Source organism: Canis lupus, chromosome 28, assembly GCF_048164855.1.
Source record: "Canis lupus baileyi chromosome 28, mCanLup2.hap1, whole genome shotgun sequence".
NCBI lineage: Eukaryota > Metazoa > Chordata > Mammalia > Carnivora > Canidae > Canis > Canis lupus.
The window spans coordinates 44,709,885-44,728,819 of NC_132865.1; positions in this window are offsets into that span (position 1 = coordinate 44,709,885).

Consider the following 18,935-nt stretch of genomic DNA (forward strand, 5'->3'; position numbering starts at 1 on the left):
ACGTATGGAACTTAGTATGTAGCACCAGTCTACCCCAGGAATTACTGGGAAATCGCTGGATTGAGCTTGGAGGCACTAGTCTTGTTGCCGGGAGATTCCAGTTACCTCTCCCAACACTTCGGTGAAGCAGCGAGCCTAGGCCTTTTGGAAGCGAAAGCTAGCTTCAGGCAGGAGGTAGGGTTACAGGCCATAAGCTCAACTCTCAGAAGTGTGTATGCATGGGAGGCAGATGTCTGCTACCCACTCGTACATGCGAGTGGGAACCTACTACACTCTGATGAAAAAGGACTTTGGAAATTGCTGTATTCAACTCAGATACACGTGGGTTCAGGCACAACGATTCCACATGCTTTTCTCACAACCTTTCCCTGCCACTAACATGAGGACGTTAGCAGCTCCTTCTACAGTCAAGCAGGATGCGGGAGGGTTGTGCCCTGTCCTTAGCTCTCACAGGGAAACATGTCTTGAAGCCAGCGGTCAACTAGCTGCATACTTATGGCAGGGTCAAGGTAGCAGTATTCTGAGACAGGAGGTTCCCAGATTACCACTCTACTGCAGCTGGAGATACCCTCCAGGTCTGCATTGTTAACTTGCGTCTCAGAGGCCTCTGGCAAACGTCTCTGGTGAAGACGTGCGAAACTCACTCTGCAGGCAGTGTGGAACTGTGAGGGACTGAGGGTGAGCTCAACTCTCAGAAGTAAGATGCTTTTGGACAAGGCGTTCAGCTACATTCTCACGTATGGAACTTAGTATGTAGCACCTGTCTACCCCAGGAATTACTAGGCTATCGCTGGAATGAGCTTGGAGGCACTAGTCTTGTGTGCCGGGAGATTCCAATTACCTCTCCCAACACTTCCGTCAAACAGCGAGCCTAGGCCTTTTAGAAGTGAAAGGAACCAGCAGGCTGGATGGAGAGGTACAGGCTTTAAGCTCAACTCTCAGAAGTGTGTATGCAGGGGAGACAGATGTCTGCTACCCACTCTGACATGGGAGTTGGAAACTACCTACACTCTGATTGAAGAAGGCCATTGGAAATCGCTGTATTCAACTCAGATACACAGGAGTTCAGGCCCAATACTTACACATGCTTTTCCCGCAACCTCTCTCAGCCACTAACATTAGGATGTTAGCAGCTGCGCCTACAGTCAGGCAGGATGCGGGTGGGTTCTGCCCTGTCCTCAGCACTCCCAGGGAAGCATGCCTAGAAGCCAGCTCTCAACTAGCTGCATTCTTATGGCAGTGTGAAGGTAGCAGTATTCTGAGTAAGGAGGTTCCCAGATTACCACTCTACTGCACCTGGAGATACCCTCCAGGTCTGCATTGTTAACTTGCGTCTCAGAAGCCTCTGGCAAACGTCTCTGGTGAAGACGTCCGAAACTCACTCTGCAGGCAGTGTGGAACTGTGAGGGACTGAGGGTGAGCTCAACTCTCAGAAGTAAGATGTTTTTGGACAAGGCGTTCAACTACCTACTCACGTATGGAACTTAGTATGTAGCACCAGTCTACCCCAGGAATTACTAGGAAATCGCTTGATTGAGCTTGGAGGCACTCGTCTTGTGTGCCGGGAGATTCCAGTTACCTCTCCCAACACTTGCGTCAAGCAGCGAGCCTAGGCCTTTGGAAGCGAAAGGTAGCGGCAGGCAGGATGTTGGGTTACAGGCCATAAGCTCAACTCTCAGAAGTGTGTATGCATGGGTGGCAGATGTCTGCTACCCACTCGGACATGGGAGTTGGAACCTAGCTACACTCCTATTGAAGAAGGACTTTGGAAATCGCTGTATTCAACTCAGATACACGGGAGTTCAGGCCCAATGCTTACACATGCTTTTCCCACAAACTATCCCAGCCACTAACAGAAGGAGGTTAGCAGGTAAGTCTACAGTCAGGCAGGATGCGGGAGGGTCCTGCCCTGTCCTCAGCTCTCACAGGGAAGCATGCCTAGAAGGCAGCTCTCAACTAGTTGCATTCTTATGACAGTGTGAAGGTAGCAGTATTCTGAGTAAGGCGGTTCCGAGATTACCACTCTACTGCACCTGGAGATACCCTCCAGGTCTGCATTGTTAACTTGCGTCTCAGAAGCCTCTGGCAAACGTCTCTGGTGAAGACCTGCGAAACTCACTCTGCAGGCAGTGTGGAACTGTGAGGGACTGAGGGTCAGCTCAACTCTCAGAAGTAAGATGCTTTTGGACAAGGCGTTCAGCTACATTCTCACGTATGGAACTTAGTATGTAGCACCTGTCTACCCCAGGAATTACTAGGCTATCGCTGGAATGAGCTTGGAGGCACTAGTCTTGTGTGCCGGGAGATTCCAATTACCTCTCCCAACACTTCCGTCAAACAGCGAGCCTAGGCCTTTTAGAAGTGAAAGGAACCAGCAGGCTGGATGGGGAGGTACAGGCCTTAAGCTCAACTCTCAGAAGTGTGTATGCAGGGGAGACAGATGTCTGCTACACACTCTGACATGGGAGTTGGAAACTACCTACACTCTGATTGAAGAAGGCCATTGGAAATCGCTGTATTCAACTCAGATACACAGGAGTTCAGGCCCAATGCTTACACATGCTTTTCCCGCAACCTCTCTCAGCCACTAACATTAGGATGTTAGCAGCTGCGCCTACAGTCAGGCAGGATGCGGGTGGGTTCTGCCATGTCCTCAGCACTCCCAGGGAAGCATGCCTAGAAGCCAGCTCTCAACTAGCTGCATTCTTATGGCAGTGTGAAGGTAGCAGTATTCTGAGTCAGGAGGTTCCCAGATTACCACTCTACTGCACCTGGAGATACCCTCCAGGTCTGCATTGTTAACTTGCGTCTCAGAAGCCTGTGGCAAACGTCTCTGGTGAAGACCTGCGAAACTCACTCTGCAGGCAGTGTGGAACTGTGAGGGACTGAGGGTGAGCTCAACTCTCAGAAGTAAGATGCTTTTGGACAAGGCGTTCAGCTACCTTCTCACGTATGGAACTTAGTATGTAGCAGCAGTCTACCACACGAATTACTAGGCAATCGCTGGAATGAGCTAGGAGGCCCTAGTCTTGTGTGCCGGGAGATTCCAATTACCTCTCCCAACACTTCCGTCAAACAGAGAGCCTAGGCCTTTTAGAAGTGAAAGGAACCAGCAGGCTGGATGGGGAGGTACAGGCCTTAAGCTCAACTCTCAGAAGTGTGTATGCAGGGGAGACAGATGTCTGCTACCCTCTCTGACATGGGAGTTGGAAACTACCTACACTCTGATTGAAGAAGGCCATTGGAAATCGCTGTATTCAACTCAGATACACAGGAGTTCAGGCCCAATGCTTACACATGCTTTTCCCGCAACCTCTCTCAGCCACTAACATTAGGATGTTAGCAGCTGCGCCTACAGTCAGGCAGGATGCGGGTGGGTTCTGCCCTGTCCTCAGCACTCCCAGGGAAGCATGCCTAGAAGCCAGCTCTCAACTAGCTGCATTCTTATGGCAGTGTGATGGTAGCAGTATTCTGAGTAAGGAGGTTCCCAGATTACCACTCTACTGCACCTGGAGATACCCTCCAGGTCTGCATTGTTAACTTGCGTCTCAGAAGCCTCTGGCAAACGTCTCTGGTGAAGACGTCCGAAACTCACTCTGCAGGCAGTGTGGAACTGTGAGGGACTGAGGGTGAGCTCAACTCTCAGAAGTAAGATGTTTTTGGACAAGGCGTTCAACTACCTACTCACGTATGGAACTTAGTATGTAGCACCAGTCTACCCCAGGAATTACTAGGAAATCGCTTGATTGAGCTTGGAGGCACTCGTCTTGTGTGCCGGGAGATTCAGTTACCTCTCCCAACACTTGCATCAAGCAGCGAGCCTAGGCCTTTTGGAAGCGAAAGCTAGCTGCAGGCAGGAGGTAGGGATACAGGCCATAAGCTCTACTCTCAGAAGTGTGTATGCATGGGAGGCAGATGTCTGCTACCCACTCGTACATGCGAGTGGGAACCTACTACACTCTGATGAAAAAGGACTTTGGAAATCGCTGTATTCAACTCAGATACACGTGGGTTCAGGCACAACGATTCCACATGCTTTTCTCACAACCTTTCCCTGCCACTAACATGAGGACGTTAGCAGCTCCTTCTACAGTCAAGCAGGATGCGGGAGGGTTGTGCCCTGTCCTTAGCTCTCACAGGGAAGCATGTCTTGAAGCCAGCGGTCAACTAGCTGCATACTTATGGCAGGGTCAAGGTAGCAGTATTCTGAGACAGGAGGTTCCCAGATTACCACTCTACTGCACCTGGAGATACCCTCCAGGTCTGCATTGTTAACTTGCGTCTCAGAGGCCTCTGGCAAACGTCTCTGGTGAAGACGTGCGAAACTCACTCTGCAGGCAGTGTGGAACTGTGAGGGACTGAGGGTCAGCTCAACTCTCAGCAGTAAGATGTTTTTGGACAAGGCGTTCAACTACCTACTCACGTATGGAACTTAGTATGTAGCACCAGTCTACCCCAGGAATTACTGGGAAATCGCTTGATTGAGCTTGGAGGCACTCGTCTTGTGTGCCGGGAGTTTCCAATTACCTCTCCCAACACTTGCGTCAAGCAGCGAGCCTAGGCCTTTTGGAAGCGAAAGGTAGCGGCAGGCACGATGTAGGGTTACAGGCCACAAGCTCAACTCTCAGAAGTGTGTATGCATGGGAGGCAGATGTCTGCTACCCACTCGGACATGGGAGTTGGAACAAAGCTACACTCCCATTGAGGAAGGATGTTGGAAATCGCTGTATTCAACTCAGATACTCGGGAGTTCAGGCCCAATGCTTACACATGCTTTTCCCACAACCTATCCCAGGCACTAACATTAGGATGTTAGCAGCTGCGCCTACAGTCAGGCAGGATGCGGGAGGGTTCTGCCCTGTCCTCAGCTCTCACAGGGAAGCATGCCTAGAAGCCAGCTCTCAAGTAGCTGCATTCTTATGACAGTGTGAAGGTAGCAGTATTCTGAGTAAGGCGGTTCCGAGATTACCACTCTACTGCACCTGGAGATACCCTCCAGGTCTGCATTGTTAACTTGCGTCTCAGAAGCCTGTGGCAAGCGTCTCTGGTGAAGACGTGCGAAACTCACTCTGCAGGCAGTGTGGAACTGTGAGGGACTGAGGGTGAGCTCAACTCTCAGAAGTAAGATGCTTTTGGACAAGGCGTTCAGCTACATTCTCACGTATGGAACTTAGTATGTAGCACCTGTCTACCCCAGGAATTACTAGGCAATCGCTGGAATGAGCTTGGAGGCACTAGTCTTGTGTGCCGGGAGATTCCAATTACCTCTCCCAACACTTCCGTCAAACAGCGAGCCTAGGCCTTTTAGAAGTGAAAGGAACCAGCAGGCTGGATGGGGAGGTACAGGCCTTAAGCTCAACTCTCAGAAGTGTGTATGCAGGGGAGACAGATGTCTGCTACCCACTCTGACATGGGAGTTGGAAACTACCTACACTCTGATTGAAGAAGGCCATTGGAAATCGCTGTATTCAACTCAGATACACAGGAGTTCAGGCCCAATGCTTACACATGCTTTTCCCGCAACCTCTCTCAGCCACTAATATTAGGATGTTAGCAGCTGCGCCTACAGTCAGGCAGGATGCGGGTGGGTTCTGCCCTGTCCTCAGCACTCCCAGGGAAGCATGCCTAGAAGCCAGCTCTCAACTAGCTGCATTCTTATGGCAGTGTGAAGGTAGCAGTATTCTGAGTAAGGAGGTTCCCAGATTACCACTCTACTGCACCTGGAGATACCCTCCAGGTCTGCATTGTTAACTTGCGTCTCAGAAGCCTCTGGCAAACGTCTCTGGTGAAGACGTCCGAAACTCACTCTGCAGGCAGTGTGGAACTGTGAGGGACTGAGGGTGAGCTCAACTCTCAGAAGTAAGATGTTTTTGGACAAGGCGTTCAAATACCTACTCACGTATGGAACGTAGTATGTAGCACCAGTCTACCCCAGGAATTACTAGGAAATCGCTTGATTGAGCTTGGAGGCACTCGTCTTGTGTGCCGGGAGATTCCAGTTACCTCTCCCAACACTTCGGTGAAGCAGCGAGCCTAGGCCTTTTGGAAGCGAAAGCTAGCTGCAGGCAGGAGGTAGGGATACAGGCCATAAGCTCAACTCTCAGAAGTGTGTATGCATGGGAGGCAGATGTCTGCTACCCACTCGTACATGCGAGTGGGAACCTACTACACTCTGATGAAAAAGGACTTTGGAAATCGCTGTATTCAACTCAGATACACGTGGGTTCAGGCACAACGATTCCACATGCTTTTCTCACAACCTTTCCCTGCCACTAACATGAGGACGTTAGCAGCTCCTTCTACAGTCAAGCAGGATGCGGGAGGGTTGTGCCCTGTCCTTAGCTCTCACAGGGAAGCATGTCTTGAAGCCAGCGGTCAACTAGCTGCATACTTATGGCAGGGTCAAGGTAGCAGTATTCTGAGACAGGAGGTTCCCAGATTACCACTCTACTGCACCTGGAGATACCCTCCAGGTCTGCATTGTTAACTTGCGTCTCAGAGGCCTCTGGCAAACGTCTCTGGTGAAGACGTGCGAAACTCACTCTGCAGGCAGTGTGGAACTGTGAGGGACTGAGGGTCAGCTCAACTCTCAGCAGTAAGATGTTTTTGGACAAGGCGTTCAAATACCTACTCACGTATGGAACTTAGTATGTAGCACCAGTCTACCCCCGGAATTACTAGGCAATCGCTTGATTGAGCTTGGAGGCACTCGTCTTGTGTGCCGGGAGATTCCAATTACCTCTCCCAACACTTGCGTCAAGCAGCGAGCCTAGGCCTTTTGGAAGCGAAAGGTAGCGGCAGGCACGATGTAGGGTTACAGGCCATAAGCTCAACTCTCAGAAGTGTGTATGCATGGGAGGCAGATGTCTGCTACCCACTCGGACATGGGAGTTGGAACCTAGCTACACTCCTATTGAAGAAGGATGTTGGAAATCGCTGTATTCAACTCAGATACTCGGGAGTTCAGGTCCAATGCTTACACATGCTTTTCCCACAACCTATCCCAGCCACTAACAGAAGGAGGTTAGCAGGTACGTCTACAGTCAGGCAGGATGCGGGAGGGTTCTGCCCTGTCCTCAGCTCTCACAGGGAAGCATGCCTAGAAGCCAGCTCTCAACTAGCTGCATTCTTATGACAGTGTGAAGGTAGCAGTATTCTGAGTAAGGCGGTTCCGAGATTACCACTCTACTGCACCTGGAGATACCCTCCAGGTCTGCATTGTTAACTTGCGTCTCAGAAGCCTCTGGCAAACGTCTCTGGTGAAGACCTGCGAAACTCACTCTGCAGGCAGTGTGGAACTGTGAGGGACTGAGGGTGAGCTCAACTCTCAGAAGTAAGATGCTTTTGGACAAGGCGTTCAGCTACCTTCTCACGTATGGAACTTAGTATGTAGCACCAGTCTACCACACGAATAACTAGGCAATTGCTGGAATGAGCTTGGAGGCCCTAGTCTTGTGTGCCGGGAGATTCCAATTACCTCTCCCAACACTTCCGTCAAACAGCGAGCCTAGGCCTTTTAGAAGTGAAAGGAACCAGCAGGCTGGATGGGGAGGTACAGGCCTTAAGCTCAACTCTCAGAAGTGTGTATGCAGGGGTGACAGATGTCTGCTACCCACTCTGACATGGGAGTTGGAAACTACCTACACTCTGATTGAAGAAGGCCATTGGAAATCGCTGTATTCAACTCAGATACACAGGAGTTCAGGCCCAATGCTTACACATGCTTTTCCCGCAACCTCTCTCAGCCACTAACATTAGGATGTTAGCAGCTGCGCCTACAGTCAGGCAGGATGCGGGTGGGTTCTGCCCTGTCCTCAGCACTCCCAGGGAAGCATGCCTAGAAGCCAGCTCTCAACTAGCTGCATTCTTATGGCAGTGTGAATGTAGCAGTATTCTGAGTCAGGAGGTTCCCAGATTACCACTCTACTGCACCTGGAGATACCCTCCAGGTCTGCATTGTTAACTTGCGTCTCAGAAGCCTCTGGCAAACGTCTCTGGTGAAGACGTCCGAAACTCACTCTGCAGGCAGTGTGGAACTGTGAGGGACTGAGGGTGAGCTCAACTCTCAGAAGTAAGATGTTTTTGGACAAGGCGTTCAACTACCTACTCACGTATGGAACTTAGTATGTAGCACCAGTCTACCCCAGGAATTACTAGGAAATCGCTTGATTGAGCTTGGAGGCACTCGTCTTGTGTGCCGGGAGATTCTAGTTACCTCTCCCAACACTTGCGTCAAGCAGCGAGCCTAGGCATTTTGGAAGCGAAAGGTACCGGCAGGCAGTATGTTGGGTTACAGGCCATAAGCTCAACTCTCAGAAGTGTGTATGCATGGGTGGCAGATGTCTGCTACCCACTCGGACATGGGAGTTGGAACCTAGCTACACTCCTATTGAAGAAGGACTTTGGAAATCGCTGTATTCAACTCAGATACACGGGAGTTCAGGCCCAATGCTTACACATGCTTTTCCCACAAACTATCCCAGCCACTAACAGAAGGAGGTTAGCAGGTAAGTCTACAGTCAGGCAGGATGCGGGAGGGTCCTGCCCTGTCCTCAGCTCTCACAGGGAAGCATGCCTTGAAGCCAGCTCTCAACTAGCTGCATTCTTATGACAGTGTGAAGGTAGCAGTATTCTGAGTAAGGAGGTTCCCAGATTACCACTCTACTGCACCTGGAGATACCCTCCAGGTCTGCATTGTTAACTTGCGTCTCAGAAGCCTCTGGCAAACGTCTCTGGTGAAGACGTCCGAAACTCACTCTGCAGGCAGTGTGGAACTGTGAGGGACTGAGGGTGAGCTGAGCTCAACTCTCAGAAGTAAGATGATTTTGGACAAGGCGTTCAACTACCTACTCACGTATGGAACTTAGTATGTAGCACCAGTCTACCCCAGGAATTACTAGGAAATCGCTTGATTGAGCTTGGAGGCACTCGTCTTGTGTGCCGGGAGATTCCAGTTACCTCTCCCAACACTTGCGTCAAGCAGCGAGCCTAGGCATTTTGGAAGCGAAAGGTAGCGGCAGGCAGGATGTTGGGTTACAGGCCATAAGCTCAACTCTCAGAAGTGTGTATGCATGGGTGGCAGATGTCTGCTACCCACTCGGACATGGGAGTTGGAACCTAGCTACACTCCTATTGAAGAAGGACTTTGGAAATCGCTGTATTCAACTCAGATACACGGGAGTTCAGGCCCAATGCTTACACATGCTTTTCCCACAAACTATCCCAGCCACTAACAGAAGGAGGTTAGCAGGTAAGTCTACAGTCAGGCAGGATGCGGGAGGGTCCTGCCCTGTCCTCAGCTCTCACAGGGAAGCATGCCTTGAAGCCAGCTCTCAACTAGCTGCATTCTTATGACAGTGTGAAGGTAGCAGTATTCTGAGTAAGGAGGTTCCCAGATTACCACTCTACTGCACCTGGAGATACCCTCCAGGTCTGCATTGTTAACTTGCGTCTCAGAGGCCTGTGGCAAACGTCTCTGGTGAAGACCTGCGAAACTCACTCTGCAGGCAGTGTGGAACTGTGAGGGACTGAGGGTCAGCTCAACTCTCAGCAGTAAGATGATTTTGGACAAGGCGTTCAGCTACCTTCTCACATATGGAACTTAGTATGTAGCAGCAGTCTACCACACGAATTACTAGGCAATCGCTGGAATGAGCTTGGAGGCCCTAGTCTTGTGTGCCGGGAGATTCCAATTACCTCTCCCAACACTTCCGTCAAACAGCGAGCCTAGGCCTTTTAGAAGTGAAAGGAACCAGCAGGCTGGATGGGGAGGTACAGGCCTTAAGCTCAACTCTCAGAAGTGTGTATGCAGGGGAGACAGATGTCTGCTACCCACTCTGACATGGGAGTTGGAAACTACCTACACTCTGATTGAAGAAGGCCATTGGAAATCGCTGTATTCAACTCAGATACACAGGAGTTCAGGCCCAATGCTTACACATGCTTTTCCCGCAACCTCTCTCAGCCACTAACATTAGGATGTTAGCAGCTGCGCCTACAGTCAGGCAGGATGCGGGTGGGTTCTGCCCTGTCCTCAGCACTCCCAGGGAAGCATGCCTAGAAGCCAGCTCTCAACTAGCTGCATTCTTATGGCAGTGTGAAGGTAGCAGTATTCTGAGTAAGGAGGTTCCCAGATTACCACTCTACTGCACCTGGAGATACCCTCCAGGTCTGCATTGTTAACTTGCGTCTCAGAAGCCTCTGGCAAACGTCTCTGGTGAAGACGTCCGAAACTCACTCTGCAGGCAGTGTGGAACTGTGAGGGACTGAGGGTGAGCTCAACTCTCAGAAGTAAGATGTTTTTGGACAAGGCGTTCAACTACCTACTCACGTATGGAACTTAGTATGTAGCACCAGTCTACCCCAGGAATTACTAGGAAATCGCTTGATTGAGCTTGGAGGCACTCGTCTTGTGTGCCGGGAGATTCCAGTTACCTCTCCCAACACTTGCGTCAAGCAGCGAGCCTAGGCATTTTGGAAGCAAAAGGTAGCGGCAGGCAGGATGTTGGGTTACAGGCCATAAGCTCAACTCTCAGAAGTGTGTATGCATGGGTGGCAGATGTCTGCTACCCACTCGGACATGGGAGTTGGAACCTAGCTACACTCCTATTGAAGAAGGACTTTGGAAATCGCTGTATTCAACTCAGATACACGGGAGTTCAGGCCCAATGCTTACACATGCTTTTCCCACAAACTATCCCAGCCACTAACAGAAGGAGGTTAGCAGGTAAGTCTACAGTCAGGCAGGATGCGGGAGGGTCCTGCCCTGTCCTCAGCTCTCACAGGGAAGCATGCCTTGAAGCCAGCTCTCAACTAGCTGCATTCTTATGACAGTGTGAAGGTAGCAGTATTCTGAGTAAGGAGGTTCCCAGATTACCACTCTACTGCACCTGGAGATACCCTCCAGGTCTGCATTGTTAACTTGCGTCTCAGAGGCCTCTGGCAAACGTCTCTGGTGAAGACGTGCGAAACTCACTCTGCAGGCAGTGTGGAACTGTGAGGGACTGAGGGTCAGCTCAACTCTCAGCAGTAAGATGATTTTGGACAAGGCGTTCAGCTACAATCTCACATATGGAACTTAGTATGTAGCACCAGTCTACCCCAGGAATTACTGGGAAATCGCTGGATTGAGCTTGGAGGCACTAGTCTTGTTGCCGGGAGATTCCAGTTACCTCTCCCAACACTTCGGTGAAGCAGCGAGCCTAGGCCTTTTGGAAGCGAAAGCTAGCTGCAGGCAGGAGGTAGGGATACAGGCCATAAGCTCAACTCTCAGAAGTGTGTATGCATGGGAGGCAGATGTCTGCTACCCACTCGTACATGCGAGTGGGAACCTACTACACTCTGATGAAAAAGGACTTTGGAAATCGCTGTATTCAACTCAGATACACGTGGGTTCAGGCACAACGATTCCACATGCTTTTCTCACAACCTTTCCCTGCCACTAACATGAGGACGTTAGCAGCTCCTTCTACAGTCAAGCAGGATGCGGGAGGGTTGTGCCCTGTCCTTAGCTCTCACAGGGAAGCATGTCTTGAAGCCAGCGGTCAACTAGCTGCATACTTATGGCAGGGTCAAGGTAGCAGTATTCTGAGACAGGAGGTTCCCAGATTACCACTCTACTGCACCTGGAGATACCCTCCAGGTCTGCATTGTTAACTTGCGTCTCAGAGGCCTCTGGCAAACGTCTCTGGTGAAGACGTGCGAAACTCACTCTGCAGGCAGTGTGGAACTGTGAGGGACTGAGGGTCAGCTCAACTCTCAGCAGTAAGATGTTTTTGGACAAGGCGTTCAAATACCTACTCACGTATGGAACTTAGTATGTAGCACCAGTCTACCCCAGGAATTACTAGGCAATCGCTTGATTGAGCTTGGAGGCACTCGTCTTGTGTGCCGGGAGATTCCAATTACCTCTCCCAACACTTGCGTCAAGCAGCGAGCCTAGGCCTTTTGGAAGCGAAAGGTAGCGGCAGGCACGATGTAGGGTTACAGGCCATAAGCTCAACTCTCAGAAGTGTGTATGCATGGGAGGCAGATGTCTGCTACCCACTCGGACATGGGAGTTGGAACCTAGCTACACTCCTATTGAAGAAGGATGTTGGAAATCGCTGTATTCAACTCAGATACTCGGGAGTTCAGGCCCAATGCTTACACATGCTTTTCCCACAACCTATCCCAGCCACTAACAGAAGGAGGTTAGCAGGTACGTCTACAGTCAGGCAGGATGCGGGAGGGTTCTGCTCTGTCCTCAGCTCTCACAGGGAAGCATGCCTAGAAGCCAGCTCTCAACTAGCTGCATTCTTATGACAGTGTGAAGGTAGCAGTATTCTGAGTAAGGCGGTTCCGAGATTACCACTCTACTGCACCTGGAGATACCCTCCAGGTCTGCATTGTTAACTTGCGTCTCAGAAGCCTGTGGCAAACGTCTCTGGTGAAGACCTGCGAAACTCACTCTGCAGGCAGTGTGGAACTGTGAGGGACTGAGGGTGAGCTCAAATCTCAGAAGTAAGATGCTTTTGGACAAGGCGTTCAGCTACATTCCCACGTATGGAACTTAGTATGTAGCACCTGTCTACCCCAGGAATTACTAGGCAATCACTGGAATGAGCTTGGAGGCACTAGTCTTGTGTGCCGGGAGATTCCAATTACCTCTCCCAACACTTCCGTCAAACAGCGAGCCTAGGCCTTTTAGAAGTGAAAGGAACCAGCAGGCTGGATGGGGAGGTACAGGCCTTAAGCTCAACTCTCAGAAGTGTGTATGCAGGGGTGACAGATGTCTGCTACCCACTCTGACATGGGAGTTGGAAACTAGCTACACTCTGATTGAAGAAGGCCATTGGAAATCGCTGTATTCAACTCAGATACACAGGAGTTCAGGCCCAATGCTTACACATGCTTTTCCCGCAACCTCTCTCAGCCACTAACATTAGGATGTTAGCAGCTGCGCCTACAGTCAGGCAGGATGCGGGTGGGTTCTGCCATGTCCTCAGCACTCCCAGGGAAGCATGCCTAGAAGCCAGCTCTCAACTAGCTGCATTCTTATGGAAGTGTGAAGGTAGCAGTATTCTGAGTCAGAGGTTCCAAGATTACCACTCTACTGCACCTGGAGATACCCTCCAGGTCTGCATTGTTAACTTGCGTCTTAGAAGCCTGTGGCAAACGTCTCTGGTGAAGACCTGCGAAACTCACTCTGCAGGCAGTGTGGAACTGTGAGGGACTGAGGGTGAGCTCAACTCTCAGAAGTAAGATGCTTTTGGACAAGGCGTTCAGCTACCTTCTCACGTATGGAACTTAGTATGTAGCAGCAGTCTACCACACGAATTACTAGGCAATCGCTGGAATGAGCTTGGAGGCCCTAGTCTTGTGTGCCGGGAGATTCCAATTACCTCTCCCAACACTTCCGTCAAACAGCGAGCCTAGGCCTTTTAGAAGTGAAAGGAACCAGCAGGCTGGATGGGGAGGTACAGGCCTTAAGCTCAACTCTCAGAAGTGTGTATGCAGGGGAGACAGATGTCTGCTACCCACTCTGACATGGGAGTTGGAAACTACCTACACTCTGATTGAAGAAGGCCATTGGAAATCGCTATATTCAACTCAGATACACAGGAGTTCAGGCCCAATGCTTACACATGCTTTTCCCGCAACCTCTCTCAGCCACTAACATTAGGATGTTAGCAGCTGCGCCTACAGTCAGGCAGGATGCGGGTGGGTTCTGCCCTGTCCTCAGCACTCCCAGGGAAGCATGCCTAGAAGCCAGCTCTCAACTAGCTGCATTCTTATGGCAGTGTGAAGGTAGCAGTATTCTGAGTCAGGAGGTTCCAAGATTACCACTCTACTGCACCTGGAGATACCCTCCAGGTCTGCATTGTTAACTTGCGTCTCAGAAGCCTCTGGCAAACGTCTCTGGTGAAGACGTCCGAAACTCACTCTGCAGGCAGTGTGGAACTGTGAGGGACTGAGGGTGAGCTCAACTCTCAGAAGTAAGATGTTTTTGGACAAGGCGTTCAACTACCTACTCACGTATGGAACTTAGTATGTAGCACCAGTCTACCCCAGGAATTACTAGGAAATCGCTTGATTGAGGTTGGAGGCACTCGTCTTGTGTGCCGGGAGATTCCAGTTACCTCTCCCAACACTTCGGTGAAGCAGCGAGCCTAGGCCTTTTGGAAGCGAATGCTAGCTGCAGGCAGGAGGTAGGGATACAGGCCATAAGCTCAACTCTCAGAAGTGTGTATGCATGGGAGGCAGATGTCTGCTACCCACTCGTACATGCGAGTGGGAACCTACTACACTCTGATGAAAAAGGACTTTGGAAATTGCTGTATTCAACTCAGATACACGTGGGTTCAGGCACAACGATTCCACATGCTTTTCTCACAACCTTTCCCTGCCACTAACATGAGGACGTTAGCAGCTCCTTCTACAGTCAAGCAGGATGCGGGAGGGTTGTGCCCTGTCCTTAGCTCTCACAGGGAAGCATGTCTTGAAGCCAGCGGTCAACTAGCTGCATACTTATGGCAGGGTCAAGGTAGCAGTATTCTGAGACAGGAGGTTCCCAGATTACCACTCTACTGCACCTGGAGATAACCTCCAGGTCTGCATTGTTAACTTGCGTCACAGAGGCCTCTGGCAAACGTCTCTGGTGAAGACGTGCGAAACTCACTCTGCAGGCAGTATGGAACTGTGAGGGACTGAGGGTCAGCTCAACTCTCAGCAGTAAGATGTTTTTGGACAAGGCGTTCAAATACCTACTCACGTATGGAACTTAGTATGTAGCACCAGTCTACCCCAGGAATTACTAGGCAATCGCTTGATTGAGCTTGGAGGCACTCGTCTTGTGTGCCGGGAGATTCCAATTACCTCTCCCAACACTTGCGTCAAGCAGCGAGCCTAGGCCTTTTGGAAGCGAAAGGTAGCGGCAGGCACGATGTAGGGTTACAGGCCATAAGCTCAACTCTCAGAAGTGTGTATGCATGGGAGGCAGATGTCTGCTACCCACTCGGACATGGGAGTTGGAACCTAGCTACACTCCTATTGAAGAAGGATGTTGGAAATCGCTGTATTCAACTCAGATACTCGGGAGTTCAGGCCCAATGCTTACACATGCTTTTCCCACAACCTATCCCAGCCACTAACATTAGGATGTTAGCAGCTGCGCCTACAGTCAGGCAGGATGCGGGAGGGTTCTGCCCTGTCCTCAGCTCTCACAGGGAAGCATGCCTAGAAGCCAGCTCTCAACTAGCTGCATTCTTATGACAGTGTGAAGGTAGCAGTATTCTGAGTAAGGCGGTTCCGAGATTACCTCTCTACTGCACCTGGAGATACCCTCCAGGTCTGCATTGTTAACTTGCGTCTCAGAAGCCTGTGGCAAACGTCTCTGGTGAAGACCTGCAAAACTCACTCTGCAGGCAGTGTGGAACTGTGAGGGACTGAGGGTGAGCTCAACTCTCAGAAGTAAGATGCTTTTGGACAAGGCGTTCAGCTACCTTCTCACGTATGGAACTTACTATGTAGCACCAGTCTACCACACGAATTACTAGGCAATCGCTGGAATGAGCTTGGAGGCCCTAGTCTTGTGTGCCGGGAGATTCCAATTACCTCTCCCAACACTTCCGTCAAACAGCGAGCCTAGGCCTTTTAGAAGTGAAAGGAACCAGCAGGCTGGATGGGGAGGTACAGGCCTTAAGCTCAACTCTCAGAAGTGTGTATGCAGGGGAGACAGATGTCTGCTACCCACTCTGACATGGGAGTTGGAAACTACCTACACTCTGATTGAAGAAGGCCATTGGAAATCGCTGTATTCAACTCAGATACACAGGAGTTCAGGCCCAATGCTTACACATGCTTTTCCCGCAACCTCTCTCAGCCACTAACATTAGGATGTTAGCAGCTGCGCCTACAGTCAGGCAGGATGCGGGTGGGTTCTGCCCTGTCCTCAGCACTCCCAGGGAAGCATGCCTAGAAGCCAGCTCTCAACTAGCTGCATTCTTATGGCAGTGTGAAGGTAGCAGTATTCTGAGTAAGGAGGTTCCCAGATTACCACTCTACTGCACCTGGAGATACCCTCCAGGTCTGCATTGTTAACTTGCGTCTCAGAAGCCTCTGGCAAACGTCTCTGGTGAAGACGTCCGAAACTCACTCTGCAGGCAGTGTGGAACTGTGAGGGACTGAGGGTGAGCTCAACTCTCAGAAGTAAGATGTTTTTGGACAAGGCGTTCAGCTACATTCTCACGTATGGAACTTAGTATGTAGCACCAGTCTACCCCAGGAATTACTAGGAAATCGCTTGATTGAGCTTGGAGGCACTCGTCTTGTGTGCCGGGAGATTCCAGTTACCTCTCCCAACACTTGCGTCAAGCAGCGAGCCTAGGCCTTTGGAAGCGAAAGGTAGCGGCAGGCAGGATGTTGGGTTACAGGCCATAAGCTCAACTCTCAGAAGTGTGTATGCATGGGTGGCAGATGTCTGCTACCCACTCGGACATGGGAGTTGGAACCTAGCTACACTCCTATTGAAGAAGGACTTTGGAAATCGCTGTATTCAACTCAGATACACGGGAGTTCAGGCCCAATGCTTACACATGCTTTTCCCACAAACTATCCCAGCCACTAACAGAAGGAGGTTAGCAGGTAAGTCTACAGTCAGGCAGGATGCGGGAGGGTCCTGCCCTGTCCTCAGCTCTCACAGGGAAGCATGCCTAGAAGCCAGCTCTCAACTAGCTGCATTCTTATGACAGTGTGAAGGTAGCAGTATTCTGAGTAAGGCGGTTCCGAGATTACCACTCTACTGCACCTGGAGATACCCTCCAGGTCTGCATTGTTAACTTGCGTCTCAGAAGCCTCTGGCAAACGTCTCTGGTGAAGACCTGCGAAACTCACTCTGCAGGCAGTGTGGAACTGTGAGGGACTGAGGGTGAGCTCAACTCTCAGAAGTAAGATGCTTTTGGACAAGGCGTTCAGCTACATTCTCACGTATGGAACTTAGTATGTAGCACCTGTCTACCCCAGGAATTACTAGGCTATCGCTGGAATGAGCTTGGAGGCACTAGTCTTGTGTGCCGGGAGATTCCAATTACCTCTCCCAACACTTCCGTCAAACAGCGAGCCTAGGCCTTTTAGAAGTGAAAGGAACCAGCAGGCTGGATGGGGAGGTACAGGCCTTAAGCTCAACTCTCAGAAGTGTGTATGCAGGGGAGACAGATGTCTGCTACCCACTCTGACATGGGAGTTGGAAACTACGTACAGTCTGATTGAAGAAGGCCATTGGAAATCGCTGTATTCAACTCAGATACACAGGAGTTCAGGCCCAATGCTTACACATGCTTTTCCCGCAACCTCTCTCAGCCACTAACATTAGGATGTTAGCAGCTGCGCCTACAGTCAGGCAGGATGCGGGTGGGTTCTGCCATGTCCTCAGCACTCCCAGGGAAGCATGCCTAGAAGCCAGCTCTCAACTAGCTGCATTCTTATGGCAGTGTGAAGGTAGCAGTATTCTGAGTCAGGAGGTTCCCAGATTACCACTCTACTGCACCTGGAGATACCCTCCAGGTCTGCATTGTTAACTTGCGTCTCAGAAGCCTGTGGCAAACGTCTCTGGTGAAGACCTGCGAAACTCACTCTGCAGGCAGTGTGGAACTGTGAGGGACTGAGGGTGAGCTCAACTCTCAGAAGTAAGATGCTTTTGGACAAGGCGTTCAGCTACCTTCTCACGTATGGAACTTAGTATGTAGCAGCAGTCTACCACACGAATTACTAGGCAATCGCTGGAATGAGCTAGGAGGCCCTAGTCTTGTGTGCCGGGAGATTCCAATTACCTCTCCCAACACTTCCGTCAAACAGCGAGCCTAGGCCTTTTAGAAGTGAAAGGAACCAGCAGGCTGGATGGGGAGGTACAGGCCTTAAGCTCAACTCTCAGAAGTGTGTATGCAGGGGAGACAGATGTCTGCTACCCTCTCTGACATGGGAGTTGGAAACTACCTACACTCTGATTGAAGAAGGCCATTGGAAATCGCTGTATTCAACTCAGATACACAGGAGTTCAGGCCCAATGCTTACACATGCTTTTCCCGCAACCTCTCTCAGCCACTAACATTAGGATGTTAGCAGCTGCGCCTACAGTCAGGCAGGATGCGGGTGGGTTCTGCCCTGTCCTCAGCACTCCCAGGGAAGCATGCCTAGAAGCCAGCTCTCAACTAGCTGCATTCTTATGGCAGTGTGATGGTAGCAGTATTCTGAGTAAGGAGGTTCCCAGATTACCACTCTACTGCACCTGGAGATACCCTCCAGGTCTGCATTGTTAACTTGCGTCTCAGAAGCCTCTGGCAAACGTCTCTGGTGAAGACGTCCGAAACTCACTCTGCAGGCAGTGTGGAACTGTGAGGGACTGAGGGTGAGCTCAACTCTCAGAAGTAAGATGTTTTTGGACAAGGCGTTCAACTACCTACTCACGTATGGAACTTAGTATGTAGCACCAGTCTACCCCAGGAATTACTAGGAAATCGGTTGATTGATCTTGGAGGCACTCGTCTTGTGTGCCGGGAGATTCAGTTACCTCTCCCAACACTTGCATCAAGCAGCGAGCCTAGGCCTTTTGGAAGCGAAAGCTAGCTGCAGGCAGGAGGTAGGGATACAGGCCATAAGCTCTACTCTCAGAAGTGTGTATGCATGGGAGGCAGATGTCTGCTACCCACTCGTACATGCGAGTGGGAACCTACTACACTCTGATGAAAAAGGACTTTGGAAATCGCTGTATTCAACTCAGATACACGTGGGTTCAGGCACAACGATTCCACATGCTTTTCTCACAACCTTTCCCTGCCACTAACATGAGGACGTTAGCAGCTCCTTCTACAGTCAAGCAGGATGCGGGAGGGTTGTGCCCTGTCCTTAGCTCTCACAGGGAAGCATGTCTTGAAGCCAGCGGACAACTAGCTGCATACTTA